Source organism: Solanum dulcamara, chromosome 7, assembly GCF_947179165.1.
Source record: "Solanum dulcamara chromosome 7, daSolDulc1.2, whole genome shotgun sequence".
Taxonomy (NCBI): domain Eukaryota; kingdom Viridiplantae; phylum Streptophyta; class Magnoliopsida; order Solanales; family Solanaceae; genus Solanum; species Solanum dulcamara.
This window is the reverse complement of record NC_077243.1, coordinates 51066122-51074783: the sequence shown is the minus strand read 5'-3', so window position 1 is coordinate 51074783 and position 8662 is coordinate 51066122. Positions and strand designations below refer to the sequence as shown.

The 8662-nt window shown below is 37.0% G+C and overlaps 1 pseudogene; it reads left to right on the top strand.

Moving 5' to 3' along the window:
* Positions 1 to 6944: 6944 nt before the first annotated feature.
* LOC129897944 (5S ribosomal RNA) lies at positions 6945 to 7063 on the top strand (annotated as a pseudogene).
* The last annotated feature ends 1599 nt before the right edge of the window (positions 7064 to 8662 follow it).

Here is an 8662-nt window from a genome sequence, read left to right as displayed (position 1 = left end):
ACATGATCATGATTTCCAAGTTATTTCAATAAATGCTTACGAATGAGTTTATAGATGCTTTATGCAAAGAAGTTTATGATTGATGATTCTATGATGTTTCAAGAAAGTTAATGATAGGGAAATTTAGACCTAAAGATATTTTATGAGTAAAGATATGTAATGTTGGAAGGTCAACCACCCACATTACATTAGTTATAAGATAGATGAGTTAATCCTATGATTCTACTATGATGAAGCTAAATGAGCTATTCTTACGTTATTTTATAAAGATGGATTGATATATATTCTTATCTTTCTAAATGATTTTTATGATCATGTTTTATGAGAGTTTCATTGGGATATTGACTAAGCACTGAGTAGACCTTGGGATAGGTGTTCTCTCCTATAGTTAAGGCAACAAACTCATAGTAAGATTTCATTGTCCCACAACTACGTTGCCTGCATAGGTTTACAAATGCCAATATGGATCCACCTAGAAAAGTTAGATGAGTTATTTATGGAGTATGCCCTGGAAAGGTGGCCTCCTCTATCTTGATACAAGAGTCATTGGATTCCATGTATTAGCTCGCATGACCTTATTTTCCGGTTAAAGGTCCAATCACACACTATTTTCAGTAGAGTTATCAGTTCTTATGACAGTTATAAGATTTGATGCATTGACCAATGAGATAAATATTTCATGTTTTCATGACTTTATTCATGTTTTAAAGATATTGGTCTGGCATCCCATGATTCATTTTGATTATGTCATATGTTTATTGATCATGCATCTTCTCCTGTACTTACTACATTCCATGTACTAATGCATACTTTTTGCTTAGATTGTATCATAATGTAGGAACCGACGATCATGTTCATCCTCCTTTCACTTGTGGCTAGAGTTAGCACTATTGTACTGTTAGTGAGTCCTCATGTTCCGAGGAGGAGAAAATTTTCTTCGTATGAGTTTATAAATTCTTTTACCTTTTGTATTGGATGAGCTAAGAGGTAGTCTTACATCCCCATCTAGACTAGTAGAGGCATGTTAGATATTTATGGAATCTATGTTTTCTCTTATTCCGTATTATTGAGATTTATATTCTATATTCAGATTATGCTTCTGTATATTTGATCCTTTCATTTATTATTTACGATCTTGAATATTATGCTAAGAGGCTTGGTTGGTGTCCTTCAAAATTCTAATCATTGTTTTACGTCTAGGTCCTAGGTCGGATCGTGACACATCAGGGATCAATTCTTAATCTATTTCTATTTAACTTAGTGATGGACGAATTGACGCGCGACATTTAAGATAAGGTGCCTTGGTGTATGTTATTTATAGATGACATAGTACTGATTAATGAGATATGCAATGAAGTTAAATTTAAGTTAGCTGTATAAAGATAAATTTTAAAAACTAAAGGATTCAAGTTGAGCAAGACCAAGATAGAGTATGTAGAGTGAAAATTTAGTAATGCAATGCTTGAGGTAGGTGTGGAAGTGAGGCTTGACACATGAAATATCCTTAGAGATAGATTCAAGTATCTTGGAGATATAATTTAGGAGAGCAGAGACACCAATAATGATATCACATATCATTTTGGTGAGGTGTAGATGAATTAGACGCTTTCCTATGAAGTTTAGTACGATAAAAAGGTACCATTGAAACTAAAAGATATGTTCTATAGAGTGGTAGTTAGACCAAAATTTTTGTATGAGGCGATGTATAATTGGCCAGTCAAAAGTGTCCCTATCCAGAAGATGCATGTTGCGGAGATGAGGATGTTAAAGTAGATGTGTTTTCATAAGAGGAGTGATAGGATTACATATAAAGATATTTGAGATACGGTGGGAGTGACCTCCATGGTGAACAAGATGAGAGAATAGTTTGAATATGAAGAGGTGATGCGTAGACACACCAATGAAAAGGTGCGAATATTTAGTTATAAAGGATAAGAGGAGAGGTAGAGGTAGAGGTAGGTCAAATAAGTATTGGAGAGGAGTTAAAAGATAGGATATGACGTAGCTTCAAATTACCGAAGATATGACCTTAGATAAGGGGTGTGGACTGTGAAGGACACATATTAGGGTAGAAGGTTAGTAGTAGTGTACTTTTATTTTACTTAGGTTTGTAGATGTTTGTCATTGTACGAGTTGTAGTATTGTAGTTCTTGTTTTTTTATATTTATTATTATTATAATTATTTTCAATAATTTGTACCAGCGTTTATTGAGTAGAGAAAACCGCAGTATTTAAGAAGTAATCATAGAAATGAAGGAACCCACTATATTTTTTATTTCATTTATTTACTTTATTTTTTATACCTATAAATATACAATTTCTTATTTATGTCTTATTTCTCGCAATTATTGCATTATTTTGTCGTTATTTTTGCTCCATTTTTATAGACTTTACATTGTTTACTTGTTAACTGATATATTTTCTTCACTATTTTCTTTTCTTTTGTACCTGAATTTGCTGCATTTGAGCTAAAAGTCTTTAAGAAATATCTCTCCCTCCACGACATAGTGGTAACGTCTGTGTCTATACCCCCCTCATGACTCATTTTCGGACCCAACCCTGTAGGCCATGATAGGTGCCCGAACTAGGCACTCGCATATATCCCTACTATCTGTAAGTAAATCTGTCCACTATTTAAGTTATAGCACATCAACAGGCAGGATAATATATAAGTCGACGAGGCTTATCATAGGCACCACTATACATACATGCATATACAACCCATATACAATTCATATACATGTCCATAAACCTCTAAGAGTAAGAACAGTAACATAAGGCGGGACAGGGCCCCGCCGTACCCATGAACAAATAAATATATACATTAAAGGTTAATACCAAAACTAGGCTCTAGTACAATGGAGCGCTTCTGAATTGCTAAGTGGAACTCCTAAGCTGACAGATCCCCTAAGTGTGTATCTGTATCTGCGGGTATGAACGCAGCCCCCCAAAGAAAGGAGGATCAGTATGACATATGTACTGAGTATGTAAAGCATAGACATCATAAGGAGATTACAGTTGGCGTAGGGATGTAGGGGCAAGTATAACATCTAACCATTTACCGTACTCACATCGTATAAAATAAAGTCATACATATTACCATCACGTACTGTACCCGGCCCGTTAGGGAACTCGGTGTACCATCTACATCAGTCTGTCATCATAAGCACATACATATTATTAGCGCTGTGGAACATACAGCCCGATCCATATGTATAGTAAGTAAATGTCGAGGAATATATGGCCCGATCTCCATATAATATAATAATGTCGAGAAATGTTCGGTTTGATCCACATATCATATAGTAATGCCGAGGAATGTTCATCCTAATCCATGTATCATATAGTAATGCCGAGGAATGTTCGGCCCGATCCACGTATCATATAGTAATGCCGAGGAACATTCGGCCGATCCACTTATCATATACCGTACCCGACCCTTTATGGGAATCGGTGTCATTATATCATCATATACCATACCCGGCCCTTTATGAGACTCGGTGTCATCATAACATTATATACCTTACTCAGCCATTTATAGGATTCGGTGTCATAATTAGTGTAGCCATCTCGAGTGCCTTCTAAAGTAATACTTAGGATATAGGGGAACCTAGACATGGACTAAAGTAATACTAACAGTTCATAGAATTTGGGATACCCATCGTCACATAGTCCTTAGGACAAGGAGCTTATGCATCCAGTACTTCTCAACTTATGGAGTTCAAGAAAAGTAATTCAACTTTCTACAAGAGTTTGACATTCAGAAGTGAATAAGAGATGCGGGTTATATTTAAGACTTAAAAGTGGAGTTACCCAAGAGCTCATACCACATTTTACTTACACCTAGGACATGCCAAAGGAAGAGAAATAATAAGCTTTACCTAGTCACTACGTTTCTTCAAGGAATCATCACTTACATATATTATACCCGACCTGTCATAGGCTCAGTATCATAACCTTATTATTGCATTACCTTACCATCATAGAACTTATGTCAAAGACATATCAAGAGGAAAGAAGGGTAGCTCTGCGTACTTATGCCAAAACATGCCAAGAGAAAGGAGATAACTTCACATACTTACTACTCTCCATCAAATAGAAGTCTTGAGAGGCAATAACTCAACTAGTATAGGAATTCTACCATTGAGAAGTGAATAAGACTTATGAGTCATACTTGGGGTTCTATGAATGGAATTATCCCCACATTTCGTATCTCAATCACTTAAGGCTAAGATATGCCAAAAGAAAAGAAAGGGTAAGCTTCACATACCTCTTACTGATTACTCTTACACATTCTCCTCGTCGTCTCTTGAACCTATTTAACATGAAAGTACTATTAAGGTTAATGAACTTTCACTTTCAAATTTCCAACTCTACACCCAAGTAATCATAGGAGTTATTTCCTTATCCATTACCCTCGACTAGTTTGTTACTAGTTCCGAATATACCTAAAATTGGGCAGCACCTTCCCTATAAGTTCAACATCTCCGAGATTTCAACTCGGTCACAATATCAACAACCATTCCAACATAAACAACCAGCAGCATGTTTATAATTAAATCAATTCAACCTTACACAATACAAGCTCCAAACAACTAGCTCTAAACTACGATACGAAAATAGAGTTTTTCAATCTTTATTTCACAAAATCTGTAACCATACCAAACGGAGAACCGTGTGGATTCAACCAAAAGCATCCACAAACTTTTTAATATACTTTAAATCCTTGAAACACGCAATCCAACCAGCTGCACCAGCAGCACCACAACGATAACCCACTACTCGACTTCGATTTAGCTATAACCACTTCAATTTAGTTTGTTTCTAACGTCGAGCATCCTTATGCAATTTTTCTACTTCCAACTTTATTTAAGACATGTAATATACCTCATAGAAACATCATAAACTCCAATTTGAAAGGGAAGCCCTTACCTTGCCCGAAACGCGTCAAACTCATTTAAACTTACCTCGGAAGTTCCTTAAGCGCACCTAAAATTTCGTGGCTATTTGCTAATGTTTTTGGCTGCTCCAAACCATAAATATTTATTACTAACACCGTCATAACATCATGGTACACCCTAGATAATTAATTCACAGAGCGAAATTGAAGAACTCTTTCTTTTCTTGAATCTTTTTTTGATATATTAATTTATTACTAACACTTCTTTTCTTGAATCTTTTTTTGATAAAGATGAATCTTAAAGGATAAAGATGAATTAAAGTCATCAAACATATATATATATATATATATATATATAGTCCACCTTAGGGGGGTAACACATGTCAACTCCTAAGTGGTGACACATGTCAAGCCCTAAGTGGTGACACGTGCCAAGCCCTCATTTGTCCAACACATCCCTTCCCCCATTCATGGGCTGCCAAGTTGCATGTGGGGCCTACCCCCTTTAATCTAGATTCTGCCATTTGGCACTCCCAGCTGCTGCCACGTGGCACTTTGTTTTCCCTCTCATGGGTTTGTAATCTCATCTTCTTTAATGAACCTATATAATCCTTGCTACGTAAGCTTGGTATGTACTACAATAGCTTAAGTAAGTAAGATTTCCAAGTTGGAAGCTTACGTAAATAAGTCGAGTCCTACGACTCATTGTTTAGTCTCCAACTTCTTCCGAATTCTTCTAACTAAATTTCCAATCTTCTCTACTATGGGGTATCGTATTCTCCTTTCCTTAGAGTTGTTTGGTAGCATTATAGATTATCCGGCTCACACGGTAACTCTTAAGAATCTTAATAGTTCTTAATAAATCTTAAGAAGCTTTAAGAAACTTTAGGAAACCTTAAGAAACTTAAGAGGCTTACGATCCTTCCAAGAAACTTAAGAGTCTTTCAAGAGAATTAAGAGCACGTTCCAAGGTACAAAAGTATGGGGTGTAACATCCTTCCCCCCTTTATAACATTCATCCTCGAATGTGAACCAAAACCTTCCTCATGATCTTATACAGACTATATGGAGAGTTTCTCTGTTTCATTGCAATAACATATACTTTCATCGAGCTATCACTATCAGAGTAACAAAGGTTGGGATTACCTGTAATGTAAGGAGTAGGTACGGATACTTATGTTTTATTTCCTCCTCCGCTTCTCAAGTCATCTGTTCATGATTTTTATTTCACCACAATACCTTGACGGAACCTACGTCCTTAGTTCACAACCTTCTACTTCGCCAACCTAGGATGGCGATAGGTTGCTTGTCATAGGATAACTCCTTTGTGACCTGGATACCCTCTATGGGATATACCCTGGTTGGATTACCAACATACTTGCAAAGCATTGATACATGGAAGACTGGATGTACCACTTCCATATTCGCTGGCAATTCCATCTCGTAGGCAACCTTGCCTATTTGGTGGAAGATTTGATAAGGTAAATGCATCTCGTACTAAGGTCCTCTTTCTTGCTGGATCTCATCACTTTCTCTGTGGGCGACACTTTTGAGAGTGCTTAATTATAACTTGAAACCTTAGAGATCGACGTTGATTATTTGTGTATGACTTTTGTCGACTCTGTGCTGCTAATAATCTCTCCTGAATAAGCTTCACCTTATATACCGCCTATTGAACCATGTTTGGGATTATTAGTCATATTTTACTAACACTAAACTAAATAATTGGCGACCTACACTATCTTTCTTATAAAGTCTCGTACGGGGCTACCTTTTTGGGTTTTGCTTTTTGCCATCAGAGTTGGCTACCAAGTTGTGCTGAAGTCCCCTCACACAATGACCTGTATAGCCGTTCCGTGGTTTGCCTTATCATTAACTGGTATTATGTTGAAGAATTATAGCATAAAAGTGTGCCATCTATTAGTAATTGGCTAATCCTGCTTGTTTTGCTTAATCTTTTTTACAATTCCCTTATCGTAACTTATAACACTCTAGGTACATAATATCATGTTGTTATTTCGCCGCTAGTTTGGATTCTCCCGTCTCATGCGATCATAACAGCACTAACACACTGGATCCCACCATAATTCTGAAGTCAAACGTGCTTAGGCGAGAGTAGTACTAGGATGGGTGACCCCTGGGGAAGTCCTCGTGTCACATTTCATTGCCATCCTTGCAATAATATGTGAAGTCACTCATCTTAGCCTAAGATTTACCTTAGCATTTTATCGCTAGTCTTTATGTTTCACCTTGCCCTCTCTTCTTCTCTCTTACAATCAGTGTTGGGGTAGATCTTTAATTCAACCATGATTGTGTCCTTTTTGGCCATTTGATTTAACTTCTCTTCGTATTCCTCTATAACGTCTCCAAAATATCATAACTCCTTTTCATCAGGTACTCCTCCGCCTGGTCTTATGTTGTATATAACTATTCATAGGTTGCACAACTACTTTTATACCACTTGTATGAGGTAAACGCAGTCTTTTCATCTCCCAGCCCGTCTTTCTCTACATATCGACTTCACACTAGGACTTGCTCGTGCTAACGCTATTTTGTCCTACTTCTTTCTTTTCTTCCTTTACGTACTCCTTGGTCTCCTCATTTCCTACCGTAGGAGATTTTCTATTCTCCTTGCTACTTGTATGTCCTGATATCAGCGACCAATGACGTTGTTGCCATATCTTAATCTTTACTCAAACATGGCCCTATTACCCTTTTTGCGGCCCTTAGTTTGCTCAGTCCTACTCTCTTATCATATTTACCCCTTTTTGTAGGCACCTATGATTCTTCGCACGGTCTCAGATACCGCAACTTCTATCTATTTATTGTTGGCCTTGAGCTCTTGCTAACTCGTGCTAGTATGGGATCTCACTTGAAATTTAAGCGGTCCCGTCAACATGTGACAGTGTTAGTTGATTTTCTCTCACGCTTGTATTTCTCTTGTCCACTTCCCCCCTTTAGGATGTACCTATGTCATCCTCTTTTTATTTTCAACTATTTATACGCATATGATTCTGTTCCAACACATTTGACATACTGCACCATGTCTACACCTTCTGTTAACTCATCTATACTTTAGGTTGCCCTCGTAAGAAACCTTAATATAACCATGGGGTGCTCAGAATTCTCAATAACTAGTACCCAATCTAGTCCAAGTACTGGTACTCGAGTCATATAACTAATGTAGTAGTTTAACTGAAGCCACATTTCATTCATCCCAATCAGTACGTTACTAGTGCTTATAATCGTGTATGATTCTTCATTCGGGGGAACTTATACTTTGATGACACATGTTTCATATTTTTTTATCACCTCTTTTTTTTCCCCAAACGATACCACTTGTTCCTTTAATAATTTCACAATACCTCAGTTATTTTGCAATTTTCTATTTCCTATCCTTGAGGGATCCCATTATTTCCAAAGTGGAGGTACATATACACAATACCCCTTTCCGCTTCATGAGTTTATCCTTATCCTGTACACGATGCTAACTCCTAATCTTACTCACAATCACATTCTTTAGTTACTTCTTTACTAGGCTCTACGTATTTCCATGATGATCCTCATTATATCCACACTATATTCTACTTAAGGTCAATCCCGGAGGGTAATATTTCTTAACTTTTATTCACGATCCTTACTCTAGGCTAATTCCACCTGGTGGAGGAAGCGTACTTAACCCCTTATCCTTCCTCGTCATTCTCATCCTTAATACCTCACAAGTTGTCTTAAGACATTTATATGCATCACCATTCTTCTCAC